We start from the raw sequence: 20660 nt of genomic DNA, 5'->3' as shown, positions 1-20660 counted from the left end.
TTTATTCCCACTCTCTGGGAACGCCTTCCCCACAGAAAAATTCAGGATTAGTGGTTACTCCAAAAACCAGTCAAGTTCAGTCACGAATCTTGGCCCAGCAAACTTCAGTTCATACGTGACCTGATACTATCCATATGTTTCAATAAAGCGGCACATTTCTCATTTCTTTTTTTAAAAAAATGAAAATTTTGAAAATTCTCTTTAAGTAAAATTACAATACAAATTTGTGGTCAATACGAAGAATGATTTTCTCCTTTTATTTCTTCAGTGCTACATCTGGAGCGAGGGGTTTTGTCCAAGAATTTGGCTGGGTTTAATCTGATACATGCCTTCCTCCTCACTGCTGCTGTGGGCAATACAAGCTTCATGCTAAAGCTACTTATTGGCAATTGAACAGACGGAGGGTGTGCCGTTATTAGAAGATTATATCTCGCTCTTACCTGAGGGAGGAAGAGAGGAATGGTGAGGTATCTACTACTACCACTATTGTCTGCCGCTTGTTCCAGGTGCATAAGCTTGTTATAGAGCTCACCTGTTAATAAAAGCGCCCAATACATTAACAGATTTCCAAAAGCCACGTACGACAAGGGGTTAGTTAAAGGGGATGTCGTTAGACATATATTGAATTGTATAAAGGATCCTTTGGTATAGATTACAAATGTGAAGACCGTTTTGTAACATCTAAGGCTGCACTTATGAGAGATATTGTGCTAACAACATGCCCGGTAGGTTCCGTGCTAAAATGAACACCTTGTATGTATTAAAATTACCATATGTATTAATATCTATCTATCTATCTATCTCCTATCTATCTATCTATCTATCTATCTATCTATCTATCTCATATCTATCTATCTCACATCTATCTCATATCTATCTATCTCCTATCTATCTATCTATCTATCTATCTATCTATCTATCTATCTATCTATCTATCTATCTCATATCTATCTATCTATCTCATATCTATCTATCTAATATCTATCTATCTATTTCCTATCTATCTATCTATCTCACATCTATCTCATATCTATCCATCTCATATCTATCTATCTATCTCCTATCTATCTATCTATCTATCTATCTCATTATCTATCTCATATCTATCTATCTCATATCTATCTATCTCATATCTATCTATCTATCTATCTATCTATCTATATATCATATCTATCTATCTTATATCTATCTATCTTATATCTATCTATCTATCTATCTCATATCTATCTATCTAATATCTATCTATCTATTTCCTATCTATCTATCTATCTCACATCTATCTCATATCTATCCATCTCATATCTATCTATCTATCTCCTATCTATCTATCTATCTATCTATCTATCTATCTATCTATCTCATTATCTATCTCATATCTATCTATCTCATATCTATCTATCTCATATCTATCTATCTATCTATCTATCTATCTATCTATATATCATATCTATCTATCTATCTTATATCTATCTATCTCATATCTATCTATCTATCTATCTATCTATCTATCTATCTATCTCATATCTATCTATCTAATATCTATCTATCTATCTATCTGTCTATCTCATATCTATCTATCTAACTCATATCTATCTATCTATCTCATATCTATTTCATATCTATCTATCTCATATCTATTTATCTATATCATATCTAGATATCTTATATCTAACTATCTCATATCTATCTCATATCTATCTATCTATCTATCTATCTCATATCTATCTCTCTATCTACCTATCTATCCATCCCATATCTATCTATCTATCTATCTATCTATCTATCTATCTATCTATCTATCTCATATCTATCTAACTATCTCATATCTATCTATCTATCTATCTATCTATCTATCTATCTATCTATCTATCTGTCTCTGTTGCCAAAAGTTTTGAGACTGACACAAATTTTGGTTTTCAGAGCGTTTGCTGCGTCATTTTTTTAGATCTTTTAGTCAGATGTTTTTATGATACTGAAGTACAATTATAAGCATTTTATAAGTTTTTAAGTAATTATTGACAAATACATCAAGCTTAGGCAACAACTCAATATTTACAGTGTTGACCCTTTTTTCAAGGCTTCTGCACTTCGCCCTGACATGCTGGATATCAGTTTTTGCGCTAAATCCAGACTGATGACAGTACGTATTTTCCCGAGCAATGCTTGCAGTTTATCACAATTTCTGGGTTTCTGTTTGTCCACCTGCTTTTTGAGGATTGACCACAAGTTCTCAATGGGATTGAGATCTGGAGACTTTCCTAGCCATGGACCCAAAATGTCAAAGTTTTGTTCCCTGAGTTACTTGGATATAACTTTTGCTTTGTGACATGGTGCTCCATCATGCTGGAAAAGGCATTGTTGATCATCAAATTGCTCCTCATCACCAAATTTATTTCCATATGTGAATACTTAGTGGGGCTCCTTTGGCCCTCATGACATCGGATATTCTCCATGGAATACTTTCTACTAATGTCTGATACACTTCAGCTGGTAATTCTCTTCATTCATCCTTAAAGAGTCTGGCAAGTTCTCTTATAGAAGATGGACGCTGTTCATATTTCCTGACTTGACGTTCCGGTTTGTCCGAAAGATGTTCAGTAGGGTTCAGGTTGGACTCGGTGCAGCCAGTCCAATCGTGGAATATCCATATTCTCAAACCAAGATAAAACAGCTCTGGGTTTGTGTCTTCTTAAAAGTATTGCTGACCATTCCCAGAGTATTGCCACATTGTAGGCACAACATAATTGTCTAGAATGTCAGGGTACGCCTCCATGTTCATGGTTCTTGTCACTACAACTACCGAACCAAGACTATGCCATGTAAAACATCCCAGACCATAATGGAATGCCATACTTAAACCTCCAATGCCTCACCTTCCCCGGCAGTCTTTAATACTACGCCTTTTTTTTCAAAGTACTTGTACAACAGTTGCCAAGTATATCATTACACATATAAGAGCTCAATACAGTATTGTTGTAATAAAAGAAAAATGAAATAAACAGTTTGACAATTTTGAAGATTTGGATAGGATAAATTTTCACTAAGGGTAGTAGTCCAGGGTTAAAGCGACTCTCTGAGTCTGGACAAGCAAAGATGTCCTCACCAGCTTCTCTGACTACCTGATGCAAACTGTGTTAACATGCATACTTAATCTAAGACTCTACATCTGCTTTGATTAACCAGCGCTGTCCACATAAGCCATATTGGTCAAAGCAACATGTAGTGTCTCAAACTACTACTGTATACCAATGCACACTATGTGCTTGAGGTAGTCAGGGAAGCAGGTCAGCCAACTTTGTTTGTTCAGGCCTGCAGGGTCGCTTTAACTGCTGGCACAGCAACCTCAAAAAGGCGATCCGTAGGCATCCTTTACATCCAGGTACTTCTATCTGATGTGAAGATGGAGTAATGTGATTCGTCACTCCATAGAATGTTCTTCGATTGCTTAACTGTCTTGTGACGATGCTCCTTGCACCATTGTCGATGAGCCAATTCAACTTGAGAGAACTTGACAGACGTTTGCATGATAAATGGAGGGAAATACCAGCTAAATTGTATCAGACGTTAGTAGAAAGTATGCCATGGAGAGTAGCCATTGTCATTAGGGCCAAAGGACCCAACTGAGTAATATCATATGGAAATAAATACTATTTTCGATTCTTGGTCAGGTATCCAATTACTTTTGGTAAGATCAGTGTATCTTCCTACCTACTGTTCCTAGCATTTATTTTTGTTCAGTTATACAGTCTGCCTTGGCTTAAGAGTTTTATTTGTTCTGTGACGGAGCTCCTAACCCAAAACACTCTTATCTCAAATCAATTTTCCCCATTGAAATAAATTGAAACGCCATTAATCCATTCCGGACCTCCCCAAAAATAAGCCCTAACTACACTACATGGAAAGAACAAACATCAATACTCACCTACCACTGGTGTTCCAGTCCTCCTGCTGCGGGCTGCTGCTGCGTCCTCCTGCTGCGGGCTGCTGCTGTCTCCTCCTGCTGCATGTCAGTCAATGAAAGCCGGCGCTGGTTTAACCAATCACAGCCATTCAATGATGTCATTGAATGGCTGTGATTGGTTAATCCAGCGCCGGCTTTCATTGGCTGACGCGCTGGATTAACTAATCAGAGCGTTAGCTTGCTGGAGGTGGGGTATTAAAGCCCCGCTTCCAAGAAGAAATGCTCTGTTGGCATGGAGGAGGACGCGGCAGCCTGCAGCAGCACCGAGGCCATGGCGAGGACTGGTGGTAGGTGAGTATTAGACCCCCCAAGCATAAGCTTGCGAGCTTCTTGACTTGCGAGCAGGCTCGTAACCCAAGTTTTTGCTCTTAGATCAGAGCAAAAATTCAGGAGAGTGCCTGCTCGCAAGTCAAGAAGCTCGTAAGCTGAGGCACTCGCGAGACAAAGCGCCACTGTATATGCCTACAGAGTATCCAAGAGTCATTCACAACTGAATGGGTAGAATTGGATTGGAATATACAATACATAAGAAGGGAATTTACCTATCAATACATCTGCAGTGATTTTGAGGGAATCCACCAACACTCTGATGTCTGTGAGGCCTCAAGCACACATCTAACATAGTCTACTAGATTTTTTTTCAAGAGGTAGGACATACTGGCAGACCCTTGTTTCTATGAGTTTATTGTTCATTGGGCACTTCAGACTGGTAATTGTGGGTACGGTTATCCCATAACTAAGTCCATTGTATGAGTTTAAAACTTTTGTTTCACTATCATGATTCTCTCGTTTTAACCCTACTGAAAACCAATACAAACCTTTGAGTTCTACAGAACTCTAATACAGCACATAGCGGTTTATGGCTATAGACTAGAAGAGTCTTCTGTGTTCAAATTCTTTATGAATCCATTGGACTCTGTATGTACGGAGTATTTACAGATTTTGTGCAGCTTTTTGAGGACTGCTTATGTTATCTTGCATATTTAAATGTTTTTGTTTATTTCTATTCAGTAAAGAAGACGTTTGGCGGAATGAGAGGCCAAGTAGCAATACCATTGGAAAATAGTACAAACTATATACACAACAACTGCTCATGGAAGAAAATTGAAGTCTGATTTGCTTATCTTTGGCATTTCCTGAAAAAATAATATTTCCCAGAATAATAGTAAAATATGCCAAAAATACAAAAACACAAAAAAATCACAAAATAAAAAAAAAGCATGTTTTCTCAAAACCATATAATAAGTGTATTTCTTCCAAGATTCTCTCTGTTGGCATCATTAAAACATACAAAAACACATTGTAACATTTTTATTGACTCTAACAGTCACGGAATGTATGAAAATTATATTTCGGCCCCAAAAAAGAGCCAGCTGCGGTCAAAAAAAAAAACAACCAATCAAATTGAATTAATTTTTTTCCCCAAACATAAAAGGAACAGGTTTATTGATTGGCGACAAAGCCTTTTCTGATTATGTTTCAGGACAATTGATTTTGATCAGGAGGATTACTTGAGTCTTGAGTAATCTGTTCAGGAAGAGCCAACTGGAGCCTTGGGCAATTGACAATAATGTTAGGAATAGGTGTGCGGCTTTGGGAAGGTTGAATGTCAATCTTTCTGACAAAGTGAAGGAATTCCACAACTATCTTCATCCCACTTCAAGTGACTTAAAATGACTTTGATGTGTGCTGAGGCATCACCAAATTGGACTCCGTTTTGAAAATAACACAATCTGGCTAACATCCAAAAATCCTTAAGTCGTTTGCCATGTCACCATTATGGTTGTGAATGTTGGGAACAAGATACACGCATCACTTAAAGTACTTATAAAGCCCCATTCACTTTCTAAAGGACTACTGTGAGTACAGCAAATATATAGGGTTTGCTTTTCTGTCTTGATTGAAAAGTAACACTTATAGAATCATAGTGGCATGGATAAGAGAAACTTTCCAAAATTTTCTCATAACACTTTACATTTAGCTGCCGTAAGGTACAGACACTCTGATGAGTTGTATCCTCTTCCCACCCCCTTATCTATTATTAACCACTTAAAAAAGAAAAATTTTAAAAAGTTCAAAAAAGTGAGGGATATAAAATGCGGATATTTACAATTTTTTAAAATTGTATTTTAATTGTAGCTAATCATAAGGGAGGGGAACTTTGATGCTTTTTGTTCCCTCTTCCTGTCTACTGTCTTTAACATATTACACGAATAAATAAAAGAACAATAACAACTGAAGCGTTCGATACTTATAGAAAAAAAGCTGATTTTTACATTTGACTAGTAAGCTTTTTGCATCTTTTTGTTATAAATATATTTAAAAAAAACAAGTTAAAAAAAGTATATAAACATTATAAAAGGGGGATTAAAAAAAAAAGTCACATTTTTAACCCCCAAAAATGTAATTTTATCCATCGTAGGGTATGGGGCAATAGTTTTTTGTCAGCAAGGGACCTGTTATGCTGGATGGAATTGTCCAAAGGACGCATCACAGATGCAGATTTTGCCAACTAGTACGGATTTTGTTTAGAGATGAGCGAGCACGCTCGGATAAGTCAGTTAGTCAAGCAAGCCTCGCTCTTCTCGAGTAACTGCATTCTTGTCCGAGCATGCTCGGGGGGAGGGGAGGGATAGTGGGGGAGAAAGTGAGAGAGATCTCTCTCTCTCTCCCCCCTGCTCACCCCCGCTGACCCCCCCCCCCCCTCCCCCGAGCATGCTCGGACAAGAATGCAGTTACTCGAGAAGAGCGAGGCTTGCTTGACTAACTGACTTATCCGAGCGTGCTCGCTCATCTCTAATTTTGTTGCATTTTTAACTGCAAAACGCATTCTGCGGAACGTCTTGCAAGATGAGTTGTACAAAAAGTCCTGTGCTCATCAGAAGTGTCTAAATTATAGAATAAGGGCACTTGCTTGGGAAGGGGGTCTTAATGTATGATGATAGACCCCCTTTTTGTAAAAAAAAAAAAGCCACTGCCCGGAAGTAGAGGCGTGCGCCCCAGAGAGATGACAGAACGAACATATGTGGTCACCAAGCAGTGTGCACACTTTACCCCAACGGCGGACGCACATACAAAAAACAACTTTGTCAATGCAATAGAAATGAATGTCACTTAGCGATGATGTGGATATCCGCAGCCCATACGCAATGTATATCCACGACCATAGAGAACAATGGGCTCTATGCCGCAGATTCTGCACTGAAATGGAACATGTTGCATTCTATTTTCAGCAAGCAGATTACACAATTCCAACCCGCTAATGTGAGCGGAATTGTGTAATCCACTGGATCAAGCGCTTGCGGAATCCGCAATTACTATCCGGTCATGTGAGACTCCATGACATTTTGGGTAAGATATTGTATATTGACAGTGTTTTGTCTTTTTTCATTTAAATCAGAATGGTGATGTTTTCAATAAACTCAATAACAAAGGTGCCGAGCCATATATTAAAAGTGAAAATATAAGGTAAGTCCTAGCAGCACAACCGTCAGCCGCAGCAGGTGAGTCCTGCCTTCCTCTCTTTCTCAGTCTATCTCCCTTTCAACAACATAATCCTAGGCTGCAACAGAAATAATTGAAAGGTTTCAAAAAAGTTTATAATTGCATGCATTTCAAAGTTTTACATGAAAAAACAATATTTTAGTTTGCTTCAAGTAAAATTTTAGATATTTATTAACCAGCGTTTTGGAATGTTGTTTTGAAAAGCTGAATATTTAACAATAGTAACAAAAATAACTGAAGAGGTTCAATTCAACAATGTATCAAAAACACTGTCAAAAAACCCAAGAAGTTGTCAGAATTGAAGGAAACTTTCTCAATGTGATTGTAAGGTTGATATAAGTGAGTGATTACAATATCAGAGCGAAAAGATCATTTATGCGGAAAACTTAACACCTGAAGGGAGGCTCTAGTACCCTGTTGTACTGCCTTTAGCCTGGATACAAAATGTGATACGGGGGGCATGGAGGCATACAGGTTCCGTATGGTATCCTGTGGCATATCGATCCACATTTGCTGTAATTGAGCCTCTAGAATATGCAAACTCGTAGACTGGTGAAGTTGGCGTCCCAGATAGACCAACAGCCATCATCGGGGCCCAAACTAAACCTGGACTTGGCTCTGAAGACCACCCGGTTCCATTATGTAGCAGTCTAGTTTCATTGTTCAAGACACCACTACAAACTGAGGCAATGGCGGGTGGGGGTGAAAAGCCATACACATAATGGGTGCAGTGAGACCAAATGCCCTTAAGCCAAGCACCTGGAAATGGTTCCAACAGACACAGGGACCTGTAATGATGGTGCCACCTGTTTTAAAATAGCAAGCAATGAAACTGTTGTAGCTGCTCATGCTAGTTGGATTATCAGACGATCCTCTCTACTGGTGGTCTGCCCGGTTGCCTTGTCTGCATGCCCTCACACATTCACTGGTCCCAACACCTCCTATTAGTCTGGTTAGAACAGCCAAGGTGGCGGACAATTCATCAATATGACCATCAAGCTTCTCGCATTCCAATAATGCGCCCCTCTCAAACTCTGGTAACTGGGTGAATTGTAGAGGCATTGTAGAGGCGTCTAGTGGTCAACAAGCTCTACACAAGCGGAAAAAGAGGTCACTGCACACAAGGAGCCTCCGAGAGCCTTTTTATAGGCCAATGGGGGACCACTTTTAAGGCCTCTGCGGACAAGACTGTTCTTTTAATCACACCACAACTCTAATCATTAGCAAATCTACTTGAAATGTAACTACGTGTCATAAATTTGATGGGCCTTGTAGTTAAACCTCTTAGATTGCTTACAACTTTATTTCCCATAGGGAAAGATTCAACTTGTAGATTGGTTGCAATAATCCTACAATTTACCAAGACTTAAAAGCGATGACATGGAGTCATAACTGTAACTGCATTGTCATTTGAGACAGATTGGTTGCTACTAGAGATGAGCGAGCATACTCGTTAAGGCAAATTACTCGAGCGAGTATCGCCATTTTCGAGTACATGCCTGCTTGTCTGAAAAGATTCGGGGGCCGGCAGGGGTGAGTGGTGAGTTGCAGTAGTGAGCAGGAGGGAGCGGGGAGAGAGAGAGATCTTACCCCCGTTCCCCACCCCCGCTCTCCCCCGCTGCCCCCCGAATCTTTTCGGGCAAGCAGGCTTGTATTCGAAAATGGCGATACTCGCTCGAGTAATTTGCCTTAGCGAGTACGCTCGCTCATCTCTAGTTGCTACAGATATCCAGCCTGGCAACTAGAGGTTTCCATATAGGGTTGCCATCTATGCATCCCTAGCAACTAGTCTAGTCTTCCCCTAAGAGTAGAAAGTAGCAAGAGGCCTGGCAATACTCAAAACTCACCCCTTCAAAATGCATTTTGTCAGAGGTAAACTCTACCATACCTTACATGAAAACCTCAGGAGATAGTCAAAACTCAAACTGAAGCATGAGGCACTCAACCCAACTAAGTCTCGAAGGAATCTAACTCTAAAACCAATATGCCAAAGACATCATCATTATCAACCAACAGTCGCATGAGAAAAATCATTGAAGATTTTTAGGTCGGATATTCTCACTAAGTGTGTTACTGTAAAACCTATTTTTTAGAACTTTTTGAAAATAAATTTAAATTATTTAAAAGAAAAATCTAAATCAAATATTTTTACAGTTTTTACAAATATATATATATATGTTTTTTTTTACTGTTTTAGCTTTATACCTGGATTATTCATCTGTTGAATGATAGATTCTACAGCATCCCCTCGTATTTTGGAATCTCTCCTTAAGAGTGGTTTAATCACTCTCCATATTATCTGCTCAATATGGAATATGCATTTCCATATCCCACATTACATTCTAGATGGCTCTACCTGAGTCTGTTCTTTTGTTACATCTGTGGACCTCTTCGACATAATTAGATTTGATTACTCCCAAAAGCCTTTCCTTTGATGACTGTCAGTAAAGTATCTTCTATAATTTATTCTCCAAATCCCCTCTTCTTCATCTCCATATATGTTTGTAGATCCTCAATTGCCGGTTCACAAGGTAAAAATAATTATCTCGGTCTCTTTTGTAGCTTCTCTGTGTACTCAACTTTCACTGAGCATTTTTAAAGAACATCGAATATTAAAATATCATTTTTTCTAGAATGAGCTACGAATAAAATTTTTTTTTCAAAAACAGCCTAAACTTTAAAACATAACATTATCAGATGGCCGTAGAAATGCAAAGAAAATGACTTCAAAGCTTCTAGAAGGCCCAATGAAGATGAAATACAACTATTCGGTACCCATTTATATCTGTGCCTGGGGTTCTGGCAAATGTCATACTGGAACCATCAGATCCGGCACATACTGAGGCTAAATGGCACCAAACAGACTCACTTAGTATAATGAGGGCTTTCCAACTACTGCCATTTAAACCAACATTTCATGGCTGGAATAGTGCGGGATGCTGCGCTATTTTGCCCAAGATATGCAACAGAGACTCTAAATGGAATATCCAACGCAAATGTCACTATATACATTTCTAAAAATTTATAAGATCAGCAACTCCACCCAAAATGTTCCCAAACTAGTATATTCCCATACCAGATGACCCTCTGTCCTGCCACACCTAGCAGATCTTGAGTCTACTCTTAACCCCATTTTGTGTAATCTAGAAGGAGTTTTATATATAAATATAATTGAGACAATCACTGAGCTTGGCTTAATGATAACAAGGGTACTCTTTCTAGGATACCATCCCATTGTTCATCAGATATAGGCCCCAAGTCTAGCTTCCATTTGTTTCTAAAGGCCCATTTAGACACAATGATTATTGCTGAAAATTCACTCAAAAGCCATCTCTTCAGCGATAATCGTTGTATCTAAACGCGCTGCCATCATGCACTGTTCGTTCATCAGTGATTTCTAGCTTGAAATCACAGCTGACTGTTATCAGCGCCGCATGCTGATTTTCTTAGCGTGTGGTGCTGATAGCATTCTTTCAGCTGGTATCCCGTTGGCAGTTCTCAGCGGGACACCAGCTAAAAGCTCCGAGAACAATGCAGCTGTTTGCATATACAAAACAGCTGCCTTGTTCTCAGAGCTATCGCAGCGATATCCCTCTCCGCCTGCATTAACTTTTAAGTAGCTAATTAGCTACTTAGAGCTATGCAAAGATGATCGCTCAAAACTGTCACTCAAACTGTTGTTTGAGCAATATGTGGATAAGCCATTAATGCAATAAAATTGGAAATAAAAAAAGAAACTGAATCCTGTTTTTCTTAATGGGGCACAATTATTACTTGGGTTGTGCCAAAATTCTGATATAAGTTGCCCTTTTTTTTCAGAAATACGTTTTTAAAAATGCTGTAAATTTGTCAATATCACATGACATTTGATACATTTTTCAGATCTTTAAACTGGAAAAGGGAAGAAACGCTGCCAGAAAACTGGCATCACATATAAATGGAGCAAATTAAATGTATACAAGTAGAGTCAGAACACAAGCAACGTCATAGTACAATTGTTAGAAATGCATATAGAGACACCGAGTAGCATATAGCATCACAGGATAATGTATGACAGAGCCAGTCTTCTCCAGATGATCCCAAGCATTGGCATTGTAATCCTTTAACTGGCAGCTTACCAGAGTGCAACAACTGTGCCGCAATAAATAAACTAAAGGCGTTTCTGTACATCCATAAACCGGCTCCTGTGTCATCACACTTAAATTCTACAATTGACAGATGTCTCATTTAGCACCAACAAAGGTGTTTATCTGTGCTCTGCACTTTACAGTAAGATGCTTAATACTGTTCTATGTGCTTCCACAAATGACAAGCTAGTAGGTCCTGGAGTGTCCAATGCCCCAAATAGATTCAAACTTTAGGACACACCTTATTTTCCCATAAATTCCTCTGTCTAATCTCATTACATCATTCATTCTAAGTATAGTGTCTACACCATTACACAAGAAAACCCATGCGTTGACAGTGAGGCCTTGGAAAGTCTAGCCCCAATGACCAACCCTCATTGGAAGTCGCTCAGACAGCTGGATTTTCCCATCTAATGTGGATTCACACTGAAACTGACCCTCCTATAGTTTGAGGATTAGATTGGATCCAGTGGACAGCTATGACTTTTCTCACTTGATATAGCATACTATGAAACACCATGGTTGTATAATTATCCATATTGATAGTGTCTAGCATCCCCAATATCTATAGTGCTTGGACAGATAAGTGGCAAAAGAAGACCCGGCCGCCAAAGGACTCAATGGCTGATACTGTCAGGGCTGATACTGGCATGGATATCACACAGCTGAAAGAAGCGGTGCAAAACCGAAAAAAATGGAAGGAGCCCACCTTTAGGGTCGCCGAGGGTCGTGAACAACTAAACGGCTAACAACAGCAACAACAGCATACCCAATAGACAAGCTCTTGGATCTGCTGGGATATCTATAGCGAATACCCTCTTTATAACATCCAGGACCTCCACCCAAAATGTTCCCAAACTAGTATATTCCCATACCAGATGACCCTCTGTCCTGCCACACCTGGGGGGTCTTGAGTCTACTCTTAACCCCATTTTGTGTAATCTAAAAGGAGTTTTATATATAAATATAATTGAGACAATCACTGAGCTTCGCATAATGATAACAAGGGTACTCTATCTAGGATACCATCCCATTGTTCATCAGATATAGGCCCCAAGTCTATCTCCCATTTGCTTCTAAAGGCTCATTTAGACACAACGATTATCACTCAAAATTCGCTCAAAAGCCATCTCTTGAGCGATAATCATTGTATCTAAACGCGCTGTCATCGTGCACTGTTTGTGCACTATTCGTTCATCAGTGATTTCTAGCAAGCTAGAAATCACTGATGACTGTAATCAGTGCCGCATGCTGGCTTTATTAGCGGGTGGTGCTGATAGCATTCTTTCAGCTGGTATCCTATTGGCAGTTCTCAGTGGGACACCAGCTAAAAGCTCTGAGAACAATGCAGCTGTTTGCATACACAAAACAGCTGCTTTGTTCTCGGAGCTATCGCAGCAGTATCCTGCTCCACCTGCATTAACTCTTAAGTTATGCAAAGATGATCGCTCAAAACTGTCACTCAAGCTGTTGTTTGAGTGGTATTTGAGCGATTATCATTCAGTGTAAATGGCCCTTAACACCTAGCATTAATCTCTTGAGAAAGGCCAGCAGTAACTGATAATAAATATATGAAATAGTCCCCTTTGTGCTGCCTGCTTTAGCAATATAATCCATCAGTGGATGAAGGAAAATCGACATACAAATGGACTTCGACTGCGTTTGAAATGGATGCCTTGGTGATAAAAATTGAAAAAAAGGCCTTCATTGGGCAGATCATACTAAGAGAGCATTCATGTAGCATCATTTAACACACTCTGTGACTACACTCAGGGGTTCCGTGACAGCTGCTGAAAACAACACTGTGACGGAATCCCCAGACAGATGCAAATGGGACCATCTAAGTCACATTCCTCCAGCACGTCAGCCAGCATGTTAGGATTTGCTGGAGGCACCATTAATCCTCCACGATGTTTATATAAGTATGGCGATAAATAATGATTAAAATCCCTTTTAATCCAAACTAGGGCCAAAGGAGATACCATCAGAAATGCCACCACTTTTTTAAGGATCTCATTTATATATGGGGGAGGTATATACAGCCACAATAATAAACATGTTATGATAAATTAACCAGTGAAGACATATATAGAGCCCTTCTAGGTCAATGTGGACATTTTTACACTGAAAGCGAAAAATTTAATGAATTACTACTAGAGATGAGCGAACGTACTCGTTTCGAGTAATTACTCGATCGAGCACCGCGATTTTCGAGTACTTCAGTACTCGGGTGAAAAGATTCGGGGGGCACCGGGGGTGGGGGGAGGCGTGGCGGAGCGGGGGGTAGCAGCAGGGAACAGGGGGGAGCCCTCTCTCTCCCTCTCCCCCCCCCACTCCCCGCTGCAACCCCCCACTCACCCACGGCGCCCCCCAAATCATTTCGCCCGAGTACGGAAGTACTCGAAAATCGCGGTACTCGGGCGAAAAAAGGGCGTGGCCGAGTACGCTCGCTCATCTCTAATTACTACACTTACTCCCCTGGAGTATGTGGAGCATGTAGAGTGATATTCATGCGACATCCAAGAGAGATGCAATACCAATGTATCCTCTTTAACCAAGTAAGTCTCAGAGAGATGCATGATGGCTGGTTGATATTGTTTCAGTGCTGAAGTGCTGCATCCCTTGAGCCACGGACATGCTAGGATATAATATTCACTTTATTAGCCATGCTAGTCTAATTGAACCTTACACATAGGAGCCTCCTAATTGACAGTCAGGGGTGTTAATTGACTCTGAAAATATATGGCACAGAATAGGGCACTGGAGGAGTTCGGGAACTGTGGTGTCAGGAGATATAGAACACCTGGCAAAAGGCTAAGGACACATACCAAGTCGAGCAACACCAATGATGGCAACTCTCCATTGGAAGGGTGTTGCGTAAAAAACATATGTTACACATCAAGCCTGATATTATGCAGTATGTTCGGTAAACAAGGAGGCAAGATTTGACACTTTGTCAAAAAAAATCAGGCACCAAGAAGGAGTTGTCGTTTTACACAGAAACTCGGCATGCAGTTACATCTAAGGCAGATATGCAGATGATTAGAGTTCTGCTGTGATTAGATGAATATTATTGCCACCTAAGGTCCTAAAACTGGTTCCACCCTTGGCCTATAAAAGGGCTCTAAAGGCTACTTGCGTGTAGTGGACTTCTTTTTCTGCTTGTGTAGAGCTTGTTGACCATTAGACATGCCTCAATGATGCAATCAAAGAGATTTTGCCCAGTTAACAGAGTTTCAGAGCAGGTGCATTTTTGGAAGCTGGATGGTTGTATTGACAAATTTCCCATCACCTGGGCTGTTCTGACCAGACTGTTAGGAGTTGTTCAGACCAGTGGATGAGTGAGGGCACACACAGTGATCGGGCTCAGGATGCGCTCGACAGACCACTAGTATAAAGGATCGTCTGATCATCCAAAAAGCACAAGCAGCTCCAACTGCTTCATTGTCCACCATCCAGAGACAGGTGCCGCCATCATTAAAGGCTCCTTTGTCTGTCGGAATCATTTTCAGGCACTTGGTTGAAGGACATTTGGACTCACAGCACCCATTACGTGTACTGCATTTGACACCCTCTGTTTGCAACGGTGTCATGAACAACGGAACTGACCTGCTATAGAGTGGAACCACGTTGCCTTTAGTGACGAATTCAGGTTTAGTTTGGTCACTGACAAAGGCAATACTTGTGTCTAGAGACCTAGGTGTGAACGCCTCAATCCTGCCTTTGCTGTCGATGAGTACATGTATGGGACCATCTGAGATGCCAATTTGGACAGCCTATGAGTTTGCATGATCTAGAGGCTCAGTTACAGCAAATGTGGAGTGATATTCCGCAAGATACCTAATGGAACCTGCACACCTCAATGCCTGCCTGTATCACATCTTGTATTTAAACTAGAGGCGGACAAACGGGGTACTAGAGCCTCTATACCCACCTGTATCACATCTTGCATCCAAGCTAGAGGTGGCCCAACAGGGCAGTAGAGCATCCATGTCTGCCCATATCACATCTTGCCTCCAAGCTAGAAGTGGTACAACAGGGTACTAGAGCCTCCATGCCGCCCATATCACATCTTATATCCAAGCTAGAGGCAGTTCAACAGGATACTAGAACCTCCATGCCTGCCCGTATCACATCTTGTATCCAAGCTAGAGGCTGTACAACAGGGTACTAGAGCCTCCCTTCAAGTGGTCAGTTTTCCGCAATAAATTCTCCTTTTGCTCAGATACTGTAATCACTTACTTATATCAACATTACAATCACACAGAGAAAGTTTCAGTCATTTCCAACAACTCTTTCTAGGTGCTTGACAATGAGTGTATGTAAGTAATGAAAGATACAGAAGGGCAATCATAGGAAAATTGGAAGGGGTTAACATTGCTTACCACAGTATTCCCATAAATGCTGGCTAAAACCCAAATATTAATGCTAGAACCTGCCTCAAAGATTTTAAAAGGAAGATGTTGGGATTTCCTGAGCATAAAACAAGGATCAAGAAGGATCTGAGGTTGGAGAGCGCATGGGAGAAATATTCAGAGCAAGTGGGCCAAGTAATTTGAATCTGCCATTAAACACTGGGTTTCGCATAATAAATGTGGCTTGATATTTTAATCCCAGCTCCTCGCATAAAAGCATTGACAGCCGTGCGGGAGGTTGTCATGTTCTGCGACACAGACAATGCAGAATGAAAAATCTTACTGATTACCATATAATAAGCCATGCATACAGACACAAGTTCCAGATTTTCTCCTTTCTTTCAAATAGCAATTTTGCATAGGTGGCTAGAGATGCGTGGACTTCAATAAGAAGCAAATTGACACTTCACCCGACCTTCATTAAGAGGTTAGTTACATGATGGCATCTCAGTAATCAAATGTGTTAAGCATGAGTTACAGTCACTTAAGTGGACTATTGCGTGCATGTAGTGACGGCAGCCATTCTACATATTTACTTCACTCACAAAGAAAGAATACGTGAAATCACATCAGACCAATTGGTGATATTTCTGTGTCTTGAAAAGGTTCTCTTCCATTGCCTTTAAGTATGGTAAGAACCTGAACTAGACCCAGGCAAGAGACCTTGAAAAGGTTCCCTTCCATTGCCTATGTACTGTGTATGAGAAGAATTTTAAATGGTCCAGGTCCACCAGACCAGAATGCCTTAGAGAGGTTCCCACCTATTGCCTATCTAAATGAGAAGATCTTGAACTGGTCCAAGACTACCAGACTAGAGAGTCTTAGAAATGTTTCCATTCATTGGCTGGAAAGAAAAGAATTTGAGCTGGTCCAGGTCCACCAGACCAGGGACTAAAATGCCTTAGAAAGGTTTATATCCATGACCCATGTATATTAGCAGGACTTGAATTGGTCCAGGTCAACTAGGCAAGTGTATGTTTGTTTTAGAGAGCTTCCCATCAATTTCCTATATATATGAGAAGAATTTGAACATCCCAGGTCCACCTGCAAGAGTGAAAGGTTCCCATCTAATGACTATGCATAAGTAATTAAGTCCAAGTCAACCAGGCCACGGGTCCGAAGGCCATCGCCCTTTAACACCTTCCTATATGTGGCATATATGTACAGCGGATGTCGAGTGGCACTGCATCGGGAGCCAAGCCCGCTTCATACAATGTGGATGTTGGCTGTCATAACACTGATAGTCACTGTTAACCATTTAAATAGTGCTGTCAATTGTGACAGCAGCTTGAGAAGAGATTGCGGGGGACAGTCCTGGTGGCCCCATGTCTGCCATGATTGTTTGCCTATTAAAACATGGCTGAGCCACAAATTATTGGGACACCTGTCAAAATACAGTATACTGCAATATTACAGAATTGCAGTATACTGTATATGTGATCAAACTATCTCAAGTGCATGTCCTCTATAGGAACTAAAACAATAAAATAAGTAAAATAAAGATTTCCAATTATTACAAGAAAAAAAAAATATATTAAAACTTTTAAATCCTCCTTTTTCCCAGTTGTCACATTAAAAGAAATGTAAAAAAATGGTATTGCTGTGTTCATAAAAGTCCTGTGAACGCTGTCAGCAGAAAAAAAATGCTGGAATTGAGGTTTTTTTTTTATTGCCTTGCCTCTAAGAAAAATTTGAATAAAAAGTGATCATAAAGTCATATTTAATGCAAAAGGCTACCAATAAAAATCACAAGTTGCCCTGAAAAAAATGAGCCCTCATACAGCTGTATTGACAGGAAATTTAAAAAGTTATGGTTTTCCAAAGATGGGGCCAAAAGGAAATTCTTTAAAAGGTTTTTCTAACCCCTTAGTGACCGAGCCTGTTTGCGCTTTAATGACCAGGGCAAATTTTGTAAATCTGGCATGTTTCACTTTAACATGGATTAACACCGTAAAGGTTTTGCATATCCAAGCGATTCTGACATTGTTTTTTCGCCACATGTTGTACTTCATTTCGGCAGAAAAAAATAGACCGATAGAATTTGTTTTTATTTATTAAAAGCGCCAAAATCGGGACAATTTTGGAAAAACTGTCATTTTTTCACATTTCCAACTGCAATATCTCAAATATGTGCAAACATAATATAGAAATTTTTGATAAGATATATGTTTCCATCTGTTTACTTTATTCTGGATGCACATTGGAAAATCTTTCATTTTTTTTAAACCATTTAGGAGACGTACAAATTTAACATTACTTTTCAGCATTTTGAGGAACACTTTGTTTTTCCTACACCAAGCCAAGATTGTAAAGGCTCATAGGTGTCAGAATGATAGATACCCCCACAAATGACCACATTTTAAAAACTACACTGGTGACAGCTCCGTGCTCTTGGCGACTCATACTAGCCGCGAGCAGGGAGATTTTAAATTTCCGTCCGTCTGCGAATGTGTGTGACATAATGCACCCGGCGCGCATGAGCAGAACCCGGCGGGAGGTCCGGGGAGGACTAGGAAGACGCTGTACATCGTGGAGGATGGGGGGGTGAGTATTCCGATCCGATCTGTAAGGGGAGCTGAAACTTTCTTTTTTTTTTTACTGTCCATAGATTTTAACACAATCGCCGGTATCTAGTGGATCCTGGCGATCGCGTGACCGGGAGTGAGGTCCCACGGCCCGGGATGACAGCTCCATGCTGTCGGCTACCTCCGGTAACTGGCAGCATGGCGCTGTCACGTCCAGAGCCTGCAGGGCTGTCATTCTCAGAGGATGCATGTTTTTACGTCCTCTGGGAATTAAGCCCAGCAGGCCAGGATGTAAAAAGGCAATGGGCTGGTCACTAAGAGGTTAAGCAGTACTACATAAAAAAACTATATATTTGGTATTGCTGAATCATACTGACTCACAGAATAAAGATAACATGCCATTTTTACTGCACTGTGAAGACAACCTCCTCCTTCCAGAATGGTGCAGTTTTTTTTCCATTTTGCCCGACTTATAAATTCTTAAACGTTTGCCTTATATACAGAACTGTACAAAAGTTTAGGCAGGTGTGGGAAAAATGATGCAAACTTAAGAATGTTTTCAAAACTAGAAGTTTTAATAGTTTTTTGCTCAATTTACAAAATGCAAAATGAATTAAGAAAACAGAAATCTAAAGTAAATAAATATTTGGCGTGACCACCCTTTACCTTCAAACCAGCATCAATTCTTCTAAGTACACTTGCACACAGTTTTTAAAGGAACTCTGAAGGGCAGTTGTTTCAAACATCGTGGAGGACTAATCGGAGATCTTCTGTGGATGTAGCCCGCTCAAATCCTTCTGTCTCTTCATGTAATCCCAGATAGACTGGATGATGTTGAGATCAGAGCTCTGTGGAGCCGTATCATCGCTTCCAGCACTCCTTGTTCTTCGCTGAAGATAGTTGTTGTAGTTGTTAATAACATTGGCGGTATGTTTGGGGTTATTGTCCTGCTGTAGTAAAAGAATTTGAAGTCAATCAGATGCCTGCTATTTTTGAAAAATAAAACTTACTTTGCAGCATTTTTTCCACACCTGCCTAAAACATTTGCACAATACTATATATGCCCTTCCATTACCTATGTATATGAATAGAGCTTGGTGCAGGCCCTTCGGGAGAGAAGCCAAAGTGCCTTAAATCAGTTCTCACTCATTACATATGTACAGTATTTTCCACCGTATAAGACCACTGGACGTATAAGACGACACTCTACTTTTCCAGTTAAAATATAGAGTATGGGATATACTCACCGTATAAGACTACCCCAGGCGTCCCAGGTTAAAAAGTCATCTTATACGCTGGAAAATACGTCCAGAAATACCACCGAGGAACTACAACTTCTAGCATGCCCTGTGCCGCCCACTCTTACCCACGGTGGACTTGCACACCTCACAGAAGGTCTTGTCTGTGAACCACTCCATTGGGCTGGTCTTCCCCACTCCCCAGGAGCCGATAATAATGACCTATAGCTTGAAGTCCGCCAGCGGGGAGGGCGCTCTGCCCCCGCTGCTTTCTCACGGTCCACCGCCACAGCCCAGTACAGGCAGGCTGCCGGGGAAACCTATCTAGTGCTGCTGCTCCGTCACTATCCCCCACTGCTGCCAAGTGCAGCTAGGCCAGTGGGGAAGGCGCTCTGCCACCACCGCTCCCTCACAGTCCACAGTCCAGTATAAGCAGGCCTCCGGGGAAACCTCTTTGGTGCCGCCGCTCTGTCACTGTCCCCTACCGCTGCAGAGTGCAGCCAGGCCGGTTGGGAAGCTGTTCTGCTACCGAAGGTACCTCACTGTCCAGCCCCGCAGGCCACTGCAAAGATTCCGGATCAGGAAATCCTCTGCAGCGCCTGGTAAGCCCATGTTACTGAGTGCCAGGACCTGAGAGGGGGGAGTGGCCGGGCTGTGAACCTGGCAGCGCCTGCCCACACAGCGACGTCACGGTATACCGGTATTATTGTACCTTGTCACCAACAGGAAGCTAGAGGTTTGGCAGGGCTTGGATGGAGGCACACCCCTGTCACACCCCTAGCTCCTGATTGGGTGACTTCTCTAAGGTCCTAGCAGCAGCATCTGCATAGATTGTTCCCTGGGCTGCACAGTTACGGTAAGGGTTATGGGTTGGTTTTCAGGTGAGGCTT

Source organism: Eleutherodactylus coqui, chromosome 12 (assembly GCF_035609145.1).
Source record: "Eleutherodactylus coqui strain aEleCoq1 chromosome 12, aEleCoq1.hap1, whole genome shotgun sequence".
Classification (NCBI taxonomy): Eukaryota; Metazoa; Chordata; class Amphibia; order Anura; family Eleutherodactylidae; genus Eleutherodactylus; species Eleutherodactylus coqui.
The sequence above is the reverse complement of the archived record's forward strand: the minus strand, read 5'-3'. Positions refer to the sequence as shown.